The sequence below is a fragment of the Hippoglossus stenolepis genome, chromosome 1, assembly GCF_022539355.2.
Source record: "Hippoglossus stenolepis isolate QCI-W04-F060 chromosome 1, HSTE1.2, whole genome shotgun sequence".
Lineage (NCBI taxonomy): Eukaryota > Metazoa > Chordata > Actinopteri > Pleuronectiformes > Pleuronectidae > Hippoglossus > Hippoglossus stenolepis.
Genome location: NC_061483.1, coordinates 6,520,587 through 6,544,005, shown reverse-complemented (window position 1 = coordinate 6,544,005; position 23,419 = coordinate 6,520,587). Strand labels below are relative to the sequence as shown.

The 23,419-nt window shown below is 41.5% G+C and overlaps 1 protein-coding gene across 2 annotated transcripts in view; it reads left to right on the top strand.

Annotated features, from left to right (window-relative positions):
• Positions 1-6,762: 6,762 nt before the first annotated feature.
• The window catches only part of LOC118118626 (zinc finger protein 609), a 67,852-nt gene continuing 51,195 nt past the window's right edge, over positions 6,763-23,419 (top strand). For both annotated transcript variants that reach the window (XM_035171897.2, XM_035171808.2), the window contains exon 1: positions 6,763-7,205. The gene's annotated coding sequence lies outside the window, so the exon portion shown is untranslated. The remainder of the gene's footprint in view (positions 7,206-23,419) is intronic.

Below are 23,419 nucleotides of genomic sequence, written 5' to 3'. Positions count from 1 at the left end.
TAGTTCTGTGCTCTTCCAAAACCATTCAAAAATATTTTTCCAATAGCATGGTGGGGTGACACGGCAAACTGGACCACACCAGATTCGTCTTAAATCTGCATCTCTACATGTATGACAGCCATTAAAGTCAAGTTGTCAGTATGTATTGGTGAGACCGTGATACTGTAGCAGATTCAGGCTCCAAATGCACAACATGGCAGCGTTAAAGGGATAGTTCACCGAAAAATTTAAATTCACTCACCACTGTGCCGATGGAGGTGGTGGGTGAAGAGTGTGAATCCACAAAACACTTCTGGAGTCTCAGGGGTGAACAGCGTTTCAGCAGGATCCAATATAATTGACGAAATTAGTGAACTCTCTGCAGACGTAATAAAACAGGAGAAAAAACACAACATGCCTCCATACCGCTCGTGTGGTGTCATCCAAGTGTCCACAAGCCCCGACGTTCATATTCGACTTCAAACGACGTCATTTACATCGTGTTTTAAGCCTCATCTCCTCTGTTATCCTCCTCGGAGCCGCGTTCACATACTCACGGGCTCAACAGGAACACACACACACCTCTCACCACTTCCAGTAGACGACATTTAGGCTAAAAACACAGTGTAGAGACCTTGTTTCCAGTCAAATATGAATGTCGGGGCTTGTGGACACTTGGATGACACCACACGAGCAGTATGGAGGCATGTTGTGTTTTCTCTGTTAGAACTGAAGATAGTTCACTAATTTCTTAAATTGTATAATGCTGTTCACCCCTGAGACTCCATAAACTCTATATGGTTTAAATGGTGCCCTCAGTGTGGACAAGTACAACACAACGACTTGTATCAGTTAGACTCCATCAGTTAGACTCCAAATTAAACGTGATTTAAATTCATATCCCACCATCTTTTAAGACAAACTGATGAATAAATGGAGATTCTTCCAAAAGGCTTCACTTCCCTCTTCCTGCCACATTAAGTCTGTGCTCTGGAAGCACCAGCACCAGGACGTCTTCACAGCTCCTCAGAGCTTGTCATCACACATGAAGCCACACTGAGGAGAGTTCAAATGATCGCTGTCTTCAAGGCCCTTTCTGTCAGGAGGGCTAAATCTCTCAACACAGGGATTTTCAGGCTTTACTCTCTTGAATATGTAAAATGGTCCCTTCCAGGCTCCTGTTTGCTCAGGAGCCGGCACTGTGAACTGATACATAACGTGATTACTCTGGATTAACTGTTCGCATACTGCCATATGAGAGACAACAAATGCGACCTTGTTTTCTTGCCCCAGGCTCATAAAATGTGTACCTATTCATGGGATTGTTGGAAATGTAATGATGTGACAAATGCTTGGATATTTGGATTTGAGGAGATGGCAAAAAGAAAAACATTTAGGGAAAAGAAACTCCCAACCACCAGATAATAAATCTTTATTTCTAGATTTGTTCTCGGATGTATTTTGCCAATGTCTCATGACTGTTGCATGATTTCCGTCGGATTAATTGGGTCAAGGACAAATTTTTAGCCAAATAAGATGCTGCATTTGAATTTAGAACATGAAAGATCATTGTTTTCACACTTTTTGCCTGAAGAGGGACATGGAACGAGTTACAGAGAAACATTAATATCTCTTTAACAATCTGTGAATCCCTCGTTTCAGCCTTTTTGTGCAAACTCCAAGTCACACATTTAATCTGTGAGTTTTTCCAGGATCTCTGTCTCTGATATAATCCCCCATATCAAAATGTGTCCAGTATTACTTTATTGATGCCACTGCAGATTAACTCTGGGCTCGTGGCTGATCTCATGCTGAAGAAAACGGATTTCTCCTGAGCTTAATGCATGTTGTTGTCTCGTGACTCCAGTCCATTAAGCACTAATGGTACATGACCTTCGCTGGTGTTTGCTTGGCTATAACGAGACAATCGAAGCACAGAAGACAAACGTGCATCTCTTCCCCCGTTCATCTGCATCTGCTGTAACAACACTTCAGTCATTCACTGCTTCCCCATATAACAGATGCACAGTGGTTTCCTCAGAGTTTATCCATCCTCTGTTCCAGCTGCAAAACAAACGGAGATCTCACCTTTGTTGTTTTAACACCAACCCTCTGGAATTATCTTCCCCAATCTACTAGATGTTCTGAGTTTTGAATGTTTTAAAAATCCATCTTTATGACCAAGTAAATTTCATAGACCTCCATCCCTGTTAACTTCACTTCCCATGAAGTATTTGTGCCCTAACCCCCTAACCCATTTTTGCACTAAACCAGTTTGCAATACATATCCACTGTGTGCCTTATGACTGCATACTATGTCATACTGTGTACTATGTTTTCAGTACTTAATATCTTGTGTACTTATATGTTCTGTTTTTGCATACTTTTATGTTCTGTGTACTTCTATGTTTACACCGTGGATCAGAGAGAAATGGCCGTCCGTGTTCTGTACATATGGCAGAATTGACAATAAAGTTGACTTTGACTGTCTAATGTTTTGGTTCAGTTTTGTTCATAACTGTGTTTAATATAATTTTTTTACTGTATTTGTTTATTCTTTTATATACATTTTTAACATCAGTATCAATAACTGTATAAAACGATTGACGACGTGTAGCCTCCCAAAAGTAAAGCCAAAATATCTTGATCGCCCTCGGTGGCTGGCTGCATAGACCTGACTCCCTCCATGTTGGTGGATGGGACATTTAGGCAGTTCATTTTATTTGTTATTTGATTACATAAAAATGGGGTGAAAGATCATGATTGACAGCTGAGACTGACTTGTGTTGTGATTGGTGGAGTGCAGAGTATTAGCGGGAATCTCAATTCCAAGGCACCACTCCCCCGACCACTGTTTTCCAGACTTTCGCTCCAAATAAGGTCGCCATCGTCCATTTATACAGTTAATGATTCTTATTCTAGCAAAGCCTCATAGAGCTGCTAACGTTTGCCAAAGATCATCTTACACTGACATTTATTAAGCAGATCAGGGGATTTCCAGAAGTCGTTGAGGTTCATCCACTGGGGACCATAAACGTCAGCATTGAATTTAATGTCTATCAACACAATACTTGTTGAGATAATACACTCAAAACCAAAAATGTGGAGCCGTAAGAGGACAAGTCAGTGGATCATTAAACCCTTGGACAGTAGGATGCATCCACTTGGGACCATGATCATCTGTGCAAAATGTCATGGAAACCCATCCAGTAGTGAGACATGTCATCATGGACCAATGTGACAAACCGACACTAAAGACCAGCTGCTAACTTGACTAACATGAAAAATACTTTTTTGTTTGTCCGTCCTTTTGTAATTACTTTATGTAGTATCACCTTACTCTCCTGCCTTTGATGAATGTGCTACGTTGCTGTCAGCCGACAGATCCTTAATCTAAACATGCTGAAGAACAAGCCTCTTTTCGATGGGCTTCAAGGCTTTACAGTTTCTTTTATAGAGTAATGGAAAGACGATCACACGACTCGAGCCAGCCCCTCTGTGATTCCACATGGCTGCCTGATTAGCCCTTTTTTCCCCTGATGGAAAACACATGGCTTCGACGCAGCTTGTTCATTTCAGGTTTTGGTCGGGGTAACGCTCAGCAGCGAGAGTGCTTGGTTTGGAGCCTCGGCCTTGAAGAGCAGTCATCATCAGAGGGCCGTCCCCTCTGGTCCCCACCAGCCACTGACTGTTATTTAGCTTTCCAATGGAAGCTGGCTGTTCCCTTGGGAATGCATGAGTGTGCCTGCCAGCAGGAATGCATCAGAGGCAATAGAGAAAGATGGAGGATGGATGGAGGATGGTGAGTAGCTGCTGCTGCTGCTGCTGCTTTTGCCTCTGTGTGAAAATGAGTCCATTAATTCAGCCCCCCCCTCTCTCCATACCACCCCCCAGCCCTCCCTGTGCCTGTTGTCTCTGTTTGTTAGCGAGATGATTCCTTCTGTCATGTCAAAGGCAACATTATCATATTCCTGTTGCCTGGGAAACCAGCGCTGAGCCAGACAACGACTTAAAGCCTCCGTGGTGTTTGAAGCTGGGAAACATGAAAGGTTATCCACGGTTCTGTGAGAGTCGGTATAGTGACATATCTGAAAAGGTCTTATTGTTGGATGTTTTTGTTCTTTCTTTCCTTGCTTTTACTCGCTCGCTGTTACCTGAGAAATTCCCCCTTGGTTGTTTGTTAATGGATTCAGTTCAGTGAAATAAGAACACGGCTTATAGGCAGACACAACAGTAACATGTTCAATTCACCCTGAAGCGTGAAGATCAAGTTTTGACCGCAGCATTGTTTTCTTCCGTCTAATCAGACTATCTACTGATTTAAAAGTGTTGACATCCAACGAGACGCACATTTGATACGGCTGGAGAAACATGAACCTGCAATTATGAACAGATCATATCGGTAACTACCTTAAAAAGTGTGTTAGCCATTACAGCATGTAACGGATTATCCTGCATGAAGTGTTTATTATTCATCACTTTAATGATACCTCATATGGATTTCTACACCAACAGCAGAGAAACCTACAGCTTTATTAATGTTTAATAAATCATCTGCTGAGGCTTTTTTGATCAGTTAGAAACTATTAGTATGATCAACGTCTGGGTTGCCAGGTTGTGACACATCCCCGTGGCTGCTGTTTATCCTCCTGCAGCATGACGCTTCATCAGTTGATGAGCTCTTTGGTTCATCCTGAAGACCACTCAGCAACTTCCCTCCTGGAGAAGGTCCACGGAAAAATCTACTTATGATAACATGTTACCTGTGAAAACATTTATCAATAACTTATTCATGTTAATATCTGTATTTTGATTAGGCTCATTAGATTTTATTAATTAAAAAATCACCAAATTGTATAAATACATTATTACATTACACGTAAAATGAGAATAGTAATCCTCATGGTCCATAAAACAAGTGTCCCTATTGTGACAGGAAGTCTATATACATGTATGAGTGCATGTATATACAGTATTCTGTGGTTTCATTGTGCTTTATTTCCATTGATTTACCAACTGTTAACTTTAAATCAAGTATTATTTTTTTGACGTGTTAGATTTTAAATGATAGTTGTTTTGCTTGTTGCCTTCGATGTTTGACTTTGTAGAGGCGTTGAAAGGTGCTATATATAATAAAGGCATAATTATAATTATGGCTTGGTGGCTCCAGTCGCCAGTAAACTGAACAAAGTAGGAGAAGAAAGGTAACGTGTGTTATGCATTTAACATTTTTGTGTTAACAATTTACTGTTTACTGTTACAAGTAGCTTGTTTTGTATTGCACTTTGTAAATCAGCCTTTCCCTCTATGTGCTTTTAATAAACCTTAAAATCATTACATTACAAAAGTGAGGAGTGGAAGGTTTGGGGTTGGAGAGGTATTCGACTCATGAGTATTTGTGAAACCCTGGCTCTGACCGCCCCCCCCCTCTTCATCAGTTTGACGAAGGAACTACTCGTCAATGGAACTTCACAAAGCATTGAACCACAGCCGGGTTTATCACTTTTTTGGGTCCCCCTGGTTTCCTTTGTCATTTTCGCAATTGTAGGACTTTTTTCAGAGCATGTGTTGTGAAATGAATGAAGTTGTTTGCCTTTGTTGTGACTTTTTGCACCACGTTTCTGTATTTGCTTGTGTTGTGACTTTTTCAGCGCGTTTCTATATTAGTCTTTGTTGTGACTTTTTGCAGTGCGTTTGTATATTTGCTTGTGTTGTGACTTTTTGCAGCGCGTTTCTATATTAGTCTTTGTTGTGACTTTTTGCAGCGCGTTTCTATATTTGCTTGTGTTGTGACTTTTTGCAGCGCGTTTCTATATTTGCTTGTGTTGTGCTTTTTGCAACGTGTTTTTATATTTGCCTTTGTCGTGACTTTTTGCAACGCGTTTCTATATTTGCTTGTGTTGTGACTTTTTTGCACCGCGTTTCTATATTTGCTTGTGTTGTGACTTTTTGCAGCGAGTTTCTATATTAGTCTTTGTTGTACTTTTTGCAGCGCGTTTCTATATTTGCTTGTGTTGTGACTTTTTGCTGCGTTTCTATATTTGTTGTGTTGTGCTTTTGCAACGTGTTTTTATTTTGCCTTTGTCGTGACTTTTGCAGCGCTTTCTATATTGCTTGTGTTGTGATTTTTCAGATATTTGCTTGTGTTGTGACTTTTTGCAGCGAGTTTCTATATTAGTCTTTGTTGTGACTTTTTGCAGCGCGTTTCTATATTTGCTTGTGTTGTAACTTTTGCAGCGAGTTTCTATATTGCTTGTGTTTTTTGTTTATATTTGCCTTTTGCCCGTTTCTATTTTGCTTGTGTTGTGATTTTTGCGTTTCATATTTGCTTGTGTTGTAACTTTTGCGAGTTTCTATATTAGTCTTTGTTGTGACTTTTGCAGCGTTTCTATTTGCTTGTGTTGTAACTTTTGCAGCGAGTTTCTATATTTGCTTGTGTTGTGACTTTTTGCAGCGCGTTTCTATATTTGCTTGTATTGTGACTTTTTGCAGCGCGTTTCTATATTTGCTTGTGTTGTGACTTTTTTTGCACGTTTCTATATTTGCTTGCTTTGCAGCGCATGTGTCGTCAAATTGATGAAGTTGTCATCTTTTTTGCACGTGTGTCTTTTCCATCTGCAGTGTGCAGTGCATTGAGCTCTCTCGGCCCCCATATAAATCTTGCGGGATTTCCCCCTTCTTGCAGAAGCAAACAAATCCAATCACGATCCAGTGGTGGCTCCAGTTCCACATCTTCTCCTTTTTCCAAACTCTGGCTCTGTGGACGGGGACAGTTCAGTCCGCTCGGATCCGCTGCTCCGGGGCTTCGCTCGCTCTCCCGCTGCTCGGCTACATTGTATCAGTTCCCACACGAAGCAGCAGCAGCATCGCTGGACGCGGAGGAACCGAGGAACTAACCCGGAGGAGACGCTGCTCTCTGCGGGATTTAATCGCCACAGGGTCGCCGCAGGAGGACCGGAGTCAGGTCGGGCGCCGATAACGATGTTCCCCGGACTCGGTCGTCCCCTTCGGAGCGGACGCTGCCTCTTGGTGTGATGGCAGAAGTCCAGTGAGTCGCTGGCCTCTCCTCCTCCTCCTCTCGTGCTGGATGTCTCGGGGAGTGCGCCGCTTTCCGCCGCTCCACATTTCTCCAGAGGGTTTATTGTGAATCCGGGCGCTTGTTTCCACGGAGCCGCTCGCCGCCATGGCCGGAGCGGGGGTTGGGATAGGAGTCGTTAGCTAAGTCGGTAAGTTGCTCCGTTTCCTCCCCCTCTCTCTCTCTCGTTATTGTTGATCATGCAGCGACTCGCCAGCCATTTAACGTCAGCCTTGCGTGCGAGGCAGGCAGGCGGGCTAGCTTCCCCCCGTGTAGCCGCCGCACAGCACGCAGCTAGCCCGAGCCCGGCTGCTGCGCTCCGGGCTCATTGTTTCACTCCGCCTGCTAGCTTACACGTCCGATTAGCCCCGCACACGAAGCTAACTTAGCCTAGCTCCCTGAAGTAAAGTGGTGTGCCTTGTACAGACGCTAAGTTAGCTTACTAGCTCCGAGTAACGGCGTTAGAGCGCGGGTGCTAACGAGCAGCCCCCCCACCCCCCCACACCACACACACAGCCTGTCCCTGCGTTTGTTTCATTTCCCTGTAAAGTTAATTGTTAGAAAGCAGGATTGTCACAGAAAACATTTGTGCAGAGTTAAAAGCAGCAGATTCCTCCAGTGTGGTGGACACAGTGTTTCCCAAGCTGGGGACCAAGGGGACACCACCCCCCCCCCACTGGGTCTGAGGATTTCAAGAAAACCCCCAAAAATGTCATGTTTTTCCACCCAGCAATTGAGGTTTCAACACAATGTGTTTCACTTCCACTACTCTGGTGTGTGTGTGTGTGTCTGTGCACCAGAGTCTGTTGCAACTTCAGGAAACCAGATCCCATGAAATGGTGGATTCTGGTCTAATAAACCTTTTGTAGTTTGGGATTTGTGACATGGGGGGTGAGGAGGGGGTGGGGGGTGGGGATAAATTGGGACCCTTCTGTCCAGATTAGTCATTTTCTTTTCATTGGCTCATGTTGTTGGAGTTGTTCAGTCTTCAGTGAAGTGACTCATTCAATTACAGTTTTCTTTTTTTTTTTTTTACTAGACCACTGTAGGTTAACCCTGGGCTCTGTTCTGTGGCCTGTGCTGCTTCATAAAGTGAGACTGAACCACATTAAACACTGGCCATGTTGTCTGCAGCCCAACATTACACTGTAGGCTAACTTATTATCATGCAAATTATAAAATAGGTCTACTTTGCAGAAATTATCTCTTTTGTTCACCTACGACATTTTAAATTCGTGGGTAAATACCCATCGTCTACAGATAGTTTTTTAAAATGGAGCCGTATTCATCTAAAGTTGATTTTGCCGTATTTGCAAAGCAAATTTTACAGCTTTGTCAGGATAAAGAGAAAGATTTGGTTGCCACTGTAGAATCACGCTTGCAGGGTAAAGTTGCCACTGCCAACAGTTCAGCGAATACGATTGGTTGTTCCCAACAAATTGTGTTGCATATTTCCGTTTTTCCATGTGCGACTTGCTTAGTGCTGACAATGTAACTGCTAAATCCGCCATCTGGTGCGTCCAAATGAATGGGCTGGTTTCAGCGAGTCGTTATCATTATCTCACAGAGAAAAACAGCAGATTCAGTTTTAGGATGAAGTGGAGCCAGACCCAAGGAATAAGCTCGGCCAATGCACTTGTCAATATTAGCTTAATGCAGATATATCTGTTCAGAAGACAGATGGAGATAGTGGGACCGTGTTTGGTCACAATGCTTTGAACAACACAAGTCCAGGAGATCTATATCCATGACCTGTTTTAGTGTTGTAACTAAGAATCTTCCATTAAACCATTCATTCCATTGATTTGTCATTTGGTAAACTATATTTTAGAAAATAGTGACTAAGGCCCATTTCCCAGATCCAAGGGGACATTTTCCGAGGTTGTGTCTAAACAGTTAAAAACATTGATTTATTGATTATAAACGGCTATAGAGCATTACTCACCAAAGATTTGGCTAATTGTGTCCATGAATAGAGATTAGAGTTGCCATAAGACTTGTTTTCATTGTAAGCCATTCAATGGAAATCTTTGGTTTGGTTGTGAGCCACCTATTGTCTGTACTATGTGTGCAGATACACACACACCAGTAACCAAGACAGAGAGGACACTTTGGATATCTGGCAGGGAGACACCTCACTTGTTCCTTAAAGAGCCTGAAGCGTTTCCCGGTTAATGCTGCAGTTAATTTTCAAAACCAGTTTGGTCACTTTGCGTTTTGGCAGCTAGATTTTCTCGACGTGGAAAAAACTCTGAGCTCGTGAAACTGATAAAAAGAAAACCATAAAGATAAATGCAGGCGTGCGTAGCATGACTTGAATTCCCTCCCACACAGAATTGTAGCAACACTTCACTGTTCTGTTAATCCACTTTGCTCCAGTATGCCATGCAGTAAACACGTCTCATCTGTGCTATGTATTTACGTTGTATTTGGTAACATGCAGCATGTTGGAAGTTCTTTCCACCCAGTTAGCAGCAGATGTGTAGTGGTTTTTGTTCTGCAACATCTCAGCAGACACTAGCAGTTGGGTTCTTGGAGGTAAAGGCTTCCTATGCAGCCGCTGTAGCCGGACTGGGTCGAGATTTCCACTGACATACAGCGAGCAATGTAAACTGTAGATAGCAATGGGGCGAAAAACAAACCGGCATAGGGACATAATTAATAGTTGGGATTTTCAGGGTCTCTTACAAATTAAGTGTTGAGCTTAACTATTTCAGTATTTGAACCATTTAACTAAATGAGCCATGTTTGGGTCTGGTGCACAACGAGAGGATCAATGGTACTCGAGCTACTCTAATGTGTAAGCTGTTCCTATAAATGATTCAAGGTTTTCACTCAGACTGTGAGGGTCTTAGTCAGTATTGATTCATTACCGACTGACTTCTGTATTGATTTTATACAATGTGAGAGGGTGTATCTTCAGTCATATTACTTCTTATTCTCTATGCTTTTCCTACTGAGATCAATACCAAACATAATAGTATAGCAGTGTCACGCCCAGACAATTTCGCATAGCCTCCAAAAGTGACTCCATGTATCTGGCAACAAAAATGTTAGACATCTGGGGTTAAGGTTAATTATTGTAATACTCAAACACTTGTTCCTTCTCATCTTTACAAGGAAAATTCATCTTTTTTACAATAAGGTAAGGAGCTGCTTCAAACGCAGTTCTGCTCCATCTGATTACAAGTTTTTACTGGTCATTTCTAATGGTAATTGTTGACCGGAGCTTCGCTGTAGCACGCCAGGCGCATTTTATACAATTTGACAGAGCCATCAATTGCAAAGTGGAAGTGAAATTTAAGACCCTAAGCTCCACACAATAACATGAGATTTTATAGTTTAGTCAGAGTTGTGTAAATTTGGCCAGTGCTTGGATGCGGGCCCAGGCGGAACATGAGCGCAACGCCACTTGAGGAAACCCCTATTTTCGTATTCACCAGATGTGATTTCTGAGATAATGGAGCTGCTTGGAAGTGATGTTTTCAGATGGTAGAGTATAGAAACAACTCATAATAAAATGGACTAATGTATGTGATGTTGCCATAGCTTTTACTCAGTGTTGTTGTAGATACATGACTGGAAGGAAATGTGATTCATGACCCTGCAAAAACCAGTTTTGTATTATGTTTTGGGTTCATTTTGCCCATCCGTTCACCTTTTTAAAACCTGTTCCACACCAGGATGGACATCCAAGAAACAGTGTAAGGGGAGAGTTTAACCTTAAAACAAACCGTGTTTGTTCAGAGGTCCAGGGCAACAGATTAGTCCGGGACAAGGGGATTATTTTGGCTTTGTAGGGCTCCCGTCATCTCATGGCTGCACACCAGCTGATGGCAAACTCAGAAAAGGATTTGGACTATATCCTTTTTAAAGTACCTTTTTTAGCTCACTTGAATTAAGCCATTTATTAATGTCTTTTCACATATGCAATGCATTCTTGGTTTTTCTACTTTGGCAAATATATCTAAAAAAATAAGTAAAACAGACCTGCTAAATGAGAAGCACATGAAATTCTTGATTTCTTTTGTGCAGTGGTGAGTGCACACTGACAGATTTAGATGAGATTGAGGATCTTTGTAGTTGAAGCCATCACACAGGGTTTTCCCAGGCTTGAGATTTATTCCGAGTGGTCCACCTGAATGATGGGGGATGGGCTTGTTAAAGACAGCGCTGGAGGGGGAGGCTCCAGCAAGACACGACAGTCTCCAGGAAAAACAGCATTACATTCATGATCCGATCGGACTTCCAGATAGTGCTCAGTAATTGTCAGTTCAAGCCAATGCAGTTGCACAAAGCAGGCTCTACTAGCTTGTTTTGTATTCAGCTACATTTAACAGGAATATGTTTTTTGAATCTGTGAATAAAAACATCTAGAAAGATATTTTTCTCAGGATTTCATTCATCTTTTGTCCCTTGTTATAATCTTGCTGCTTTAGAAATAGACTAATACTGAGTAGATCTGCAGGGATTAGTCAAACCATCGTCATTAACTATTTATTGTTGAAATAATTATATTTCCAATTTTTTTAATTCTCAAATGTGAAAATAACTTTAGGTTTTATACGGTTGGTTACTCAATGATATCAGCTTGGGATTTTTATTGCTGATGTTGAAGGCCGACCAATTAATTAAGGTAATTATTAATATAGTGACAGGCCTAAGACAGAATGGAGTTCTTTATTTCCCTGTGTCCTACAGCTGCATATTGCAGAAAACAGGCTTACATTGAAATAGGTCTGTTTTAAAACTTTACTGTAATAGGTGTTCTGTACAGTACTTTGTATATTGCTGGTGGAGAGAGAATCATCACATTGAGCAGATGTTGGTAGAACTTTTTCACAGTAAACAAAATGCAGCTGCACTCTTCACTAACATTAGTGTTTCAGAGGCACAGTGAACCTGAGGGAAATATTTAAATGCTGCTTTATAAGCAGCAGTGGGAAAAGTTTCTAATGTTGCAACAAACCTGCCTTTTGACTCCCAGACCTTCACTGTCTGTAAATATCATGAATTAAAACAGCTTGTTGCTGTTTTATTTGCTTGTTCAGCGAGTTGTTGTTCCGACAGCTTGTGGTTTACTTGAAATGCCATCGAGTAAACAAAGGCTTTGAAATGGATTTGCGCTTCTATAGTCAATATTGATCCATCCACCCAATATGTGGACCAGCTTGGGTCATTTCTCGTGGGGGCAAATACATCTGAGTTGTTAGTTGGCCTCCAGAATTATTGTTGTATGTGCAAATTGTAAATATTAGCTCTTTGTTTCCCCTGTGGCTGCTATTTAGTTGGTGGGACATAAATCATTTGAGCTGTAAAGTTGTATCATGGGTCAAAGAATATGCAATTCTGCTTGAGTTTTTATGGCATTGATTGGCAATTCGCTGCAGTGAAATCCAGTTATAGCAGAAAAGAGCACACTTTGAATGCTTGTTGCACAGTTGTTGCTTTGCCAGAGACTGGTGATCCATCTTTTCCTGGGATCCAAGCCCAGGTTACACACATCTCTCCCCCACACAAGCTATAAAGATATTGTCAGCTTTTGTGGTGCGGCGCAGTCTTGAGTGCTGCAGAAATGCTGTCTCATTTGCCTCTGGTTTGAAGTATCGTCTTCTGCGTTGTCGGGGAAGAAAAGCCGCTGAAATTACGAGTCAATTCAGGCTCAAATTGCTGAAATTTTTTTGTTGTTGCAGTAATGAAGCCCTGTCAAACACCATTAGTATGTTTAACACACTATTGCTTTCAGCACTGTCTTTATTCACCCACTCATAAGCAACACGACATTGTTTGTAACTCTCGCTTCACTTGCTCCTGACACTAGTGATCTTTTCACTGCAAAGTACACACAACAATTTCCCGTCGACAAATGCTTGATTAATACGTCAGCGTGAAAATGGTGTTGAATTGCTGCCGCTCTGCTGCAGACACGGCCCATCAATTTGTTGGCAGAAAGCGAGTCTCGTGTCCTCCCCGGCGCTGTAAGCTTGATCTCTATCTGTAGGAATGTCACAGGCTTTCATAAATATACATTCACAGAGTTTGGGTTGAGAAAGGTCTGTGAAGATGCGATGTGTGAGATTTCCTCCGAGCGCATCAATACTGCATCATGGTGGCAGTGAGTGGGTGGTTCTGAGGCGCCGTCCCCGTCGCCCTAATCACACTGCAGAATCCACTGTTGTCGGAAGAATCAAAGAGGAACATTGTCTCCAGCCGATGACACATGCCTCACTTGTGATATCGACGGGCGAAATGAGATTAAATCCACAGACGACCAAATTGAAAGCAGTGCAAAGTGAAAAGAACCCATCATCAAGTGGAACTGCAATTTAAACAAATGCTTTTTTGTGTTTTGAACAAAGTAGTAATTCTTTTTACAGTTCCGCTACTTCTTCTCACTACCGCATTATAAAATCCACAGTATTGTTCCCCTTTATTTAGTAATATATTGACATTAAAGCTGGTTCAGTTTGTAGACAAATTTAAGTTTAGTCATTTCAGGCTCAGAGTGACAATGACCAGTTCTTTTCACTGTGCTGGGTTAAAGAATTAACTGGGATTAACAGCTTTGTTCATTCTTCTGAACAACAGTGCAAATATCACGGGGCTAGTTTAGCAGGCAATACGTGTTTTCAGCTCTTGTATTGTAAAAACATTGCCAAAGAAGCGAGTACTCTCTCACTTTCTCCCCTTTTACTTATTACAAAATGGATTCAACCATTAAATCCGTTAATCTTGAACAAAAGTCAGTTTCAGCAATTAGTTGGTTGCATTAGGGCTCTTTAGGTTTGACAGTACTGGTCGTCCAGTTTCCCTTGGCAACCGCTTTTGGACCACTGTCAACCATTTTGTACAATCTGGTTGCTCGTTTTGGTTCCTAACACACCAACAATTCCACTGTCTGGGGTATAAAGTCTTGAACTAAGGCAAATAAAAGTGTATTTGTTTGTTGGTAATGGCAAAATATGTTTATGTAAAAAGATGAATTGCTACTTATTGTTTCTAGCTTCTCTATGATAGGATTTGCTTAATTTTTTTTATCATAAGACATAGACTTAGTAGTTTTGGGCTCTTTACTGTAGGTTAAACAATTGACAACATGGCGTTCTGACATTGTGCTAATAAATTGATTAATCAAAAAAAGGATAGGTAGCTGTACAGTGAAAACAATTGTTGGTTTCAGCCCAGCACTCTTTAAAATATCTTTCAGTACCTCGTATAAATGAGGTTTGCTTTTCTAGAAAACTAAAAGCATCCAGAAAGCCCTGGAGAATGCACAGAATGGAAGATGCAGTTTGAAATATTAATGCAACACAACAGACCGTCCTGGAAAACGACAAACTAACAAACTCTAAAAATAACAATAAACCTTTTCTGACTTAACTCATTTGTGGTTTTTCCATATCAATATAGACACAAGTGACAAGCTACTGATCTGATCAGGCTGCAGGAAGTCGTTCTCTGTCCCTGTTCATTTTCCCATCAATCGAACAAGACGATGGAACCAGATTCACTTATTCAGACAGAAAATTGACGTCATGCTCTGATGGACATGTGCTACACAATTTTCCACAACGGAACTCCCCGGGGGAAAAACACACAACATCCCAAACCTTGACAATGCAGTTAATCAAAAACGAGCAAATTAAGCAACACTTGCAGTAATCATACACTTTTCACTCACCCATTACAGAGGGGGAAAAACCCAGTGATGACGCTGGACGGATCACACGGTGTAGCTGCAGGCGGTTCATATTGATTTCTTCTTCAGTGCCATGGCTGTGATGTTTACTGCACATTATAAAAACCTCTGCTCTGTGGACATTTGTCTAAACAGTCAGGGAAGCAATCTTGTGGTTTTAACATAAGTGGATTGGACCGTCCTGACTGTTTTGCAAAAAAAAAATGGGTGGGTAACGTTTCACTCAACAGCTTAAGACAGATTTATGCCTTTGTGTTGATGTTGTGGTATCTATCTGCTGGGCAATGGTGGCTGTATCCACAACATGGAGTCTTTCCAGCTTGGTCTGCTTTGCTTTTTCCACTGCTGGTCGAAAAACGCAACACAAAGCACGTTGAAGAAAATGCTTGATAATGCTTCTTTTCAGTAACGTTAGACGAATGTGTACTTTGAGATATTTTTTTCCTCTGGAAGCCCTTCTCTTCCCACAGTCAGCTTTGTTTATAACCGAGAGAGTAAATGGAGGATAACCAATTACTCTGGGTGGATAATAAATGCATGACACATCCTGATAATGTACAACACATCCATCTCGTGAGGGAGCGGTGCCGCAACAATCCACGGGTTAAATGCTCCTCTGAACTATAAATCAGTTCCCACGCAGGACGCACCTACACGAGGAGCAGAGAGACAACTCGGCTTCTGCTTAGTTTATTAGTAGCAAAGTAATATTGAGATCCTGAAAGCTGTGAATATGTTGGCCACGATTTAAATGTATAACAACACTTGAGCCATTGTCTACATGTGGGGTGTCTCCGGTTTTACTTGCACCACACGGAAATGTGGTGGAGAAAAAACACCCAGACACTGAAAGGAGAACAGAACGTCTGACAGTCAAGTCTGTTTGCTTTGCATTTTAATTTGACAGGCGTTATAAAAGAAGATTGGCAGTGTTTGAGAAAGGGAAAGCAGACAAGCATGTAGAATAGAAAGAGGTGGATTGACAACCGAAGATAAAGTGTTATCGGTTTCAGGATGGCCGAGCATTTGATCTCTGACCTGCGGCTGACTTGGAATTTTTGGAGGTGGATGCACTTGTATTTCTGTCTTTTCCTGTAATGGATGACCGAGTGTTTTTATAGTGACAGCACATTTGTAAACAGGGCTGCTACACCTGTGAATTAAGCAAATGTATTTGAGTCAATCGGGGGTTCATGGGTACTTTTGCAAACTGGTGTAACTCCCCCAAGATCCCTGAGGCAACATGGAGACAGCAATGATCGTGGTAGTTCCAGGAGTCTAAGACCATGTGAAATGGACAAGCGCTCAGTTTTTTTTCTGCGTCTCAAAATGATGGACGAGGGTTAATGTGAGTTGAAATGTAGGAGTCAACACCGGTGAAAAGATTAAGCAAACATCCAGCGCCAACCAGTCGTTATTAGGGCTGCCCCCCAAAGTACAAGATCTGAATCATCGGTTGGAGACGTCTCAGTCTGCTGGGATTTTTCAAGTCTAGTGTTTGTTTGTTTGTTTGTTTGTTGTTCTGGGGACATTTCAGTCCCCTGAAGTAGCTGCAGATTGAGCACTTCTGGAAGTCTAGGTCTGAGAGAAGACGATTTTGGGTAATCTCTCTGAAGATATGATAAGATATGTATGCAGATGAAAAAAGCCAATAGCCGATGCATTTCAGGGTCAATCTGTTCTGCCTCTGTTGGTCTCTACAAGGACTGTTCACCAGCGGACAACCAAAGCCTGCTCAAACGTGATTTGGTCAAACACAAAAGGAAATGGGAGGCTTGTCCCTCGCCTACAGATCCTGCATTTTTGCAGAACCAGTTTGTAGAGAATCATTGAATATTGTTATTGAAATCTGGTTTGTCTGACAAGATTCTTAGTTGTGTACAGCCCGAGTAATCAAACTGTACTTGAGTAGGAAAAATGTGAGAGAATGGTAATAAAAGTCCAGTTTTATTGCTCCACTGGATGTGGCTGAAGAGAGATACATTACTGTTGCTGAAATGCAGCACCATGCAGCACCCTGCTCTCCCTCTCCCATGGATGCTTTTTTTAACATTTCAACTTCCAGCCCGGGATTGAGTGCGTACGTAAGTGTCAGCGCTCACTGTCAGATGTATCTGCCAACGTCTGTAGCAAGACTCCATTGCAAGATGGATCCATATCAGGTGGAAGTAAGAAGCTGTGCCTACTATAACGCGATGGGCAGACAAATCTGATACAGGAGAATTAATTGTTCAGTAATTGATACTGTGTCAAAAACTCCCAGTATTAAATCAATCGTGAAATTGCGTCTGAATTGGTGCCTACTCCTGATACTCGTCAATTCTTGAATGTGACACTTGTGCCTCCCAGGAACAGATCACTGCTGCATTGATTCTGGAAAGCCACCATGTGAGAGTGACGCTGGTATTTGAGACTCGCTTTGTTGATTCGGTTTCTCCCGGGCAGCTGCTGGAAAAGAGAAGCTGGCAGTTATTTGAGGTTAATGGTTGTCCATGCCCTCTCTCTAGTTAGACACTTGCATGGCAACACCTCAACTGTCCGTGGTGCAAACAGTAGTGCAGTATATGAATCATTCAGCAGTGGCCTGTTTGTTTCCTCATAGTTTGACGCCTGACTCCACAGGAGCGGCCACACTACTGTTCTGTGCTTCTGTTGCTTTGTTTCTGCAAGTCAGCTGTTCACAATCTTTTAGGTTATTAAAGCTGTTTTCTTATAGATTAAAGTGTCCAGAGAAGATGTATGCAGATACCATTCGCTTGACTGAATTTATTCCGTGCAGGATATTTCAGTTTTCACTGAGACTTTGTTAGAATCCTGTCTGGCAGGCTGCCCGTTAAGGAATGCACCTAATAAAGAAACAGCCACAAAGACAAATACACAAGGACACAGATAGAGACACACACACCCAGCAGTGTTAGACAAGGGACTGTCTGCTCTGTAGCCCCGGGCCTTGTCCTTTCACAACTCTTTCTTCTCCCTCTGCGTTTAAGTCAATAATTTACCAACACATTTATTCAAGTCTTGTTCTGTTTTCACCCTGGATCAAGAAGAAAAAACCTTTTATGTTGCATTGAGTGATGAGGGGGGAAAATTCCATATAGACACTAAAGATTCAACACATTTTTATTGCAGTGTTTGTCACTGCAATGTTCGTTTGCAACCCGAATTTATCTGCTGCTTTTTAAAATGTAGTTACAGCCACAATGAAATAAGGACCAGATTGAGTTAAGTGTTATTTTCTTTGGAGATTTGCATTCTTGCGGCCCACTTTATCTCTTGTGCGCCATCTTTCTCCCCTTTAACCTAATTTCTACCCCTACTTTCAATCAAAGTGGCAAATATCTGATTTATGTGTTAGGCCAGAAGCAGAGAGATGAACGTTTTTTTCTGAAACATATGTGCTCACGTGTACGTACGTACTTCTGGTAGTAAAGTGTATATTATGTATACTCGGCATCCAAGTACTGCACAGGTTAAAGTCCATCTTGAAACTATTAGTACCTTAATAAAACCTTTGCGATGTTAAACTTTAAAGCAAGTGTTACTTTAAGCCGTTTCCATCGAGTAGATAACATTTTAATTTTTCGGTGAACTACCCCTTTTAGTTTGGTGGTATCTTCACATTAGTAATTAGTTATCTTGATTTGGAGCTCGAATGTAAATTCTCTACATGGTCGGCCAACTCAAAGTTCAGGTTGTTTATTCTGAACAGTTTGGAGGAAAAACCTCAGGAAAAGAGAAAATGTCCATTTAACAGAACCCATTTTATCTTATCTTGAAGTGCAGCACTGATACAAGTGAAAATGAGCGCGAGCAAGGACCCAGTGTCTGTGCACATCAGGAAACGCAATTAAGTCACATGGACTCCCTATTGATAAATATACAAGTAGTGCAGTTTGTGATTTTTATCGTTTGGGCGAAACAGCTTTGTTGACACGTCACTGCAATTTTTCTTCCTTTTTGTGTTTTCAACATAAGTGATTCACTCTGAGTTTCTGGAGTGAGCTATTCTCAATCGACAATACAGAATTTTGAAAGCTTTTGGGGATTGTTGAGGCCTAAAACGATTTCCTTGCAGCTTTTCTAAAGAAATTGCGATGCATCTTTAAGTTTTTAGGATTTTTTCTTTCCCCCAATGACATTGCAGGAGCAACACTTTTTTTCTGAACATTCAAACCACAGATATGTTGTGCAAAGAAAATGAACAGGACACAAATATCAATTGAACTGATGAGGTTAAGGGGTATTGACAGACTGAAGCAGAGCATGGAGACTTCTCTAACCACAGTATGTCTTTAATTGATTTGATTATGTTATATCATTGACAATAATCACACATTTTAGTCAGGCATGTAGTCGGTGAGCTTCCAAATTGACCACAAGTACAATCAAGTGTATCACAGTAGATGCTGCTGCCGCTGTTACTATATCGAATCTCAATTACAGAACGACGAGACCAGAGATAATTATAGGTGCTTTTGGAGAATCTAAGTGACTGGCTTTTGTAATTCAGAAATCATGGCAGAGTGAAATGGCCGAGCATGTTAATGGAGCTGCTCCTGTTTCCTTGCTAGTCTCTTTGAGCACAGGAAAAATCAATGTGGCACCTTGTCAGTGTTTTAAGATCCAGGCTTCCTTACACTCGGGCCCATGTGCAAGTGTTCTGTCCGACCTCTGCATCGGCTGCTGCCACAGACAAGCCGCAATGTGATTTATTTATTTGTACTCATGGGTGGCTCGAATTCCCACTTCAGACTGGCCACCACCTTTCAGCTCGACTCAATTATGATGTTCTTGTCGTCGTTTAGCCGCCAGGGAGTGAATGTATCTGTCTTTGTTTTGTTTGTTTCAAATAAAGTCTGGATCTAGTTTAATTTAAATTATTATTACTGACAGAAAGGGCTAGAAACCCATAACCACTGATGTGTAGCTGAGGAATGTAATTGGGACTTAGCTGTAGCTTGTTTTACATTTAGGGAACTGTTGGGCCTTGGCAGAGGTTTAAACTCCACTGAGTGCAATTCTAGTTTATCCATATTTCCTTTTCTCCTAATTTTAAGGATCAGCTGATATTTCTAATCATACTTCCCAGAGAACACGTTGTTTGTGACAGACACATGCTTCTGTGAATTAGTCTGAGATCACTGTGTCACGCATTTCCTCTTTCAAATTACAGTAAATGTCATTGAGGCAGCTTTGATTTGTGCGAGAACAAAAAAACATTTGTTTGCTTCTAATAACTCAAAGTGTGATATTTAGCTCAATTTGATTATAGTTCACACAGACTTGACTTTATCTTGCAGCTGCTTAAAGCTTAAGAGCAAGTCCTTTATTCTTTCATATAATCGTTTGATATCGTTATCAAAGGGAACGCACGCAGTCCTTTTCTGCGTGAGTCCAGATTGTGATTGGTTTTAAAGTTTTCTGCTTATGTTATGTTTAACCGGTGGCTTCTCTGGGTGATCATCTCTAAAAGCTGTTGCAACGTAATTACAGTGCCCTCGACGAGCACTCCATTAAGTAGCTCTTATTCTAAGTGTATACATTCGGTTGTTATCCCCTGTTTACGCACAATTAGATGCTTTTACTCACTCAAAGATCATCGAGCCCCATCTGCTTGATTTAAAAATATATATTTCTCTAATAACATATGTTTAAAATGTGTCTCTTCAAACTCTGCACTTGATTAAATTCTTGCAGGTTTAGTTTTGGTCGTCTTTACGCAAGGTTTTTTTTGGTGTTCACTTTCTCGGGTCGAATCTGTATGAAAGGTTCCATTAGATGTGGATTGAGGAGAGAACTACTAGAATATCAACAGCGAGTGAATGTTTTGGGATCATAACGTGTAACCGATTGATTTACTTGTGTCCTTGCAAACTGCTGTTTTGGCTCCGTTTGGGTCCGGCCCATCTTTGTAGAATGGTTTAATGATGACCAGACAGGGAGTCGTTTAGTTTGTGGTATTACATTAGTAGCGTCAGGTATTGTCAGATTTACTGTTGTTGATTCAACTGCTGATGCCACACATCCAGGGAGAATAAGCAAAGCAAAGCAAGGTACTGACACTAGTGCAGGATTTCTATCACGTACATGTTGTACGTCATTTTACTGAAAGCTGTTATAGAGAATAACACGGTTTGAGGCATTTTTGTGCGCGAGCTTTGTTATTTTTACTGCATCACACCAGACCCTGGACATCGAGGCCTAATCAGCCAGAGATCTCACACTTCTTTGGTTACTGTCAGTTTGAGTCACGTAGCTTCTTGTCCATGAGATGCAGGAAGGTGCTGCAGCCTGTAGGAAACCGAATGTGACCTCTTTTAGTTTCTAAAGTAGGTTAAACGAAATATGTTTTATTGAGCTCTATTCTAGCTCCGATAAGGTCACCCATTGCTGGCGGATGTGAGATCCTGTCGTCGACATATTTACTGATAAACATGCTGACTGGGCCACAGACTCCTCATTCCCATCACCTGTGCTGGCTGGGTACATTTCTATCTGAGTCAAGGAAAGAAAAGAACAAAAAAAATGATCCTGCTTTCACCAGCAGGTCTTTTCTTAATTGGTTAAGAGATGACCTGTTTTTATTGATACTGATGCCATTATCGATTTGCAATTGTTTTGATTCTTAATCAATTCCCTTAACGATTCCCAATCAGTTCTCTGCCTGGGGAAGAGGTAGATCTACACAGATTTTCTGGGCCAATGTCTCGTCTCCGAGTATGAACAGTGTGAAGAAACAGTCCTAGAAAGGCTGTTTAACCAATGTTTTATTTTACATTTTCTTAGTCAAAGAAAAAAAATCTGCTTTCGTGGCAGTAGTGTTATTATAGCATAGGATATTTATCCTTGGTACTGCCCAGTTTGGAAGTAGTGTAGCTTGTGCATACAGTGCTGAATACACAACATTCCTGGAATTTCGGATCACGTTGCTGGTTTTACCACCTTTACTTGAAATAACCATTTACTGACATTAGAACGAGCATCTTCTTCGTGAAATGAAGCCACTGTTTGGTTTGGTTTCTTCCTCTCCAACATAATGATTCCTCATTGCAAGTTTCCTGCAATGTAGCTGTAAATGTTTGATGTCATTGTTGTTGCAATGAGTCAGGAAAACTTGCCCGTATTGAACACTACTCCTGAAATAGTGAACATGGTGTCTTCCACAAAGAGTTTACAAATACCTCTGGGTTGTTTGGATGAGAGTAGGATTGCTAGTCATGACTTCAAAGAATAATCCTCTGTTTTTTGTCATAAATTTTCTATATTGGCAGTAAAAGTAAAGTCTTTAAAGTGCTTCAGACCAAAGTCAACGCACCCAATCACTCTCCATTCAAAAGAATATTAATCAAACCATCTCGGTGCTCTGGCCATTTGTTTTATTGCTGTAGTTCTGTGTTGGGTGTCGGCTCCAAGTGCTCCTGGATATCCCTCACCTTTCAACCAGTCAGTGCTTGTTTGATAGACGCAGCCACAGCTATGCAGGGCATGTAGCTGAAATTTTGCATGCGTTACACTCTCCTCTGTGAGCGATCGTAAACCAGCCTCTTCCCTGCATCTCCGCGAGACGAGTAAAAGTAAGTTTGGTGAAGCATTTTTCAGTCCTTAATGAGATCTGGAGCACTGGGAGCAGAGATGAGGCAATAATCATTATGACTATATATATACCTCAATAAAAAACATCATAGCTTGGTGAAACTTTTTATGATTGTAATTATAGCAGGAACAACTATGAGCAAAGGCCTGGGCTGAGTTCCATGCCAGGAAATATGCATTTATTAAGACTAAAGCAATGCCCCTGATTTTAAAGTAACTACATTTTAATACCGCTTTAAAATTCTCTTTCTCTCAAAATTCAGAGATGGTTCTGACAGAGATAACCATACTGTGAAATTTTCATGTTGACACATGTCTTCTTAGAGAGCGTTTCTCCTTCATGCCTGAGCTGAGGAGCTGATTTTAAACTGTGCAACTCGCAGTGTAATTACCTGTTCTGCAGTCTGACTTCGGATTTCTCCCTGTGTGTGTTGTTGCTGTCTGTCGCACGTAAACAACAAGTCAAAGTGGCTTGATGAGCCCTGCTTGTGGTTTGTGCCTGAATACAGACAGTTTTAGAGTTTCAGAGCCCTTGTTTATAGATGACATAACTTCAGTTTCATGCACAGATGGTGTTCCTATCCGTCACATGCAGAAAACAACATTATGCCAGGTCCAATTTCAGTTGTGTTCCATGGCAAATTGACCAGAAATCACTTTTTCACCCCCCTTGTCTTTTTCCTCTGTACATTCAATGCAGCCTCACCCTTATGTGGCCTCTGTGATAGATAGCTGAATGAAACTGGATCTGTGAAAAAAGGACGAGCACTCTGGGAGATGCACAGCCTGCATGCCTTTCGCTCAACGGGGCACTCATTGGGACATTTCCTCAGTGTGGGCTTTTTCAAAAGGGGCTTGCGCTGCAGTTCCGGCTAAGGGCAGTACAGTAGGTCAACAGCCGATAGAGTTACAACCTCTCCTTTGTGGAGGTGTTGAACAAATTAGACCTCACAACTGTTTACCCAGTCAAACAGGGACAGCTGCATCTCCCCACCCTCCAGAACCTGCCACTGACTGTTGTTCCTTTGGGGAGCCATCTGTGAGGAATAAGTCGGCACGGTGATCAAATG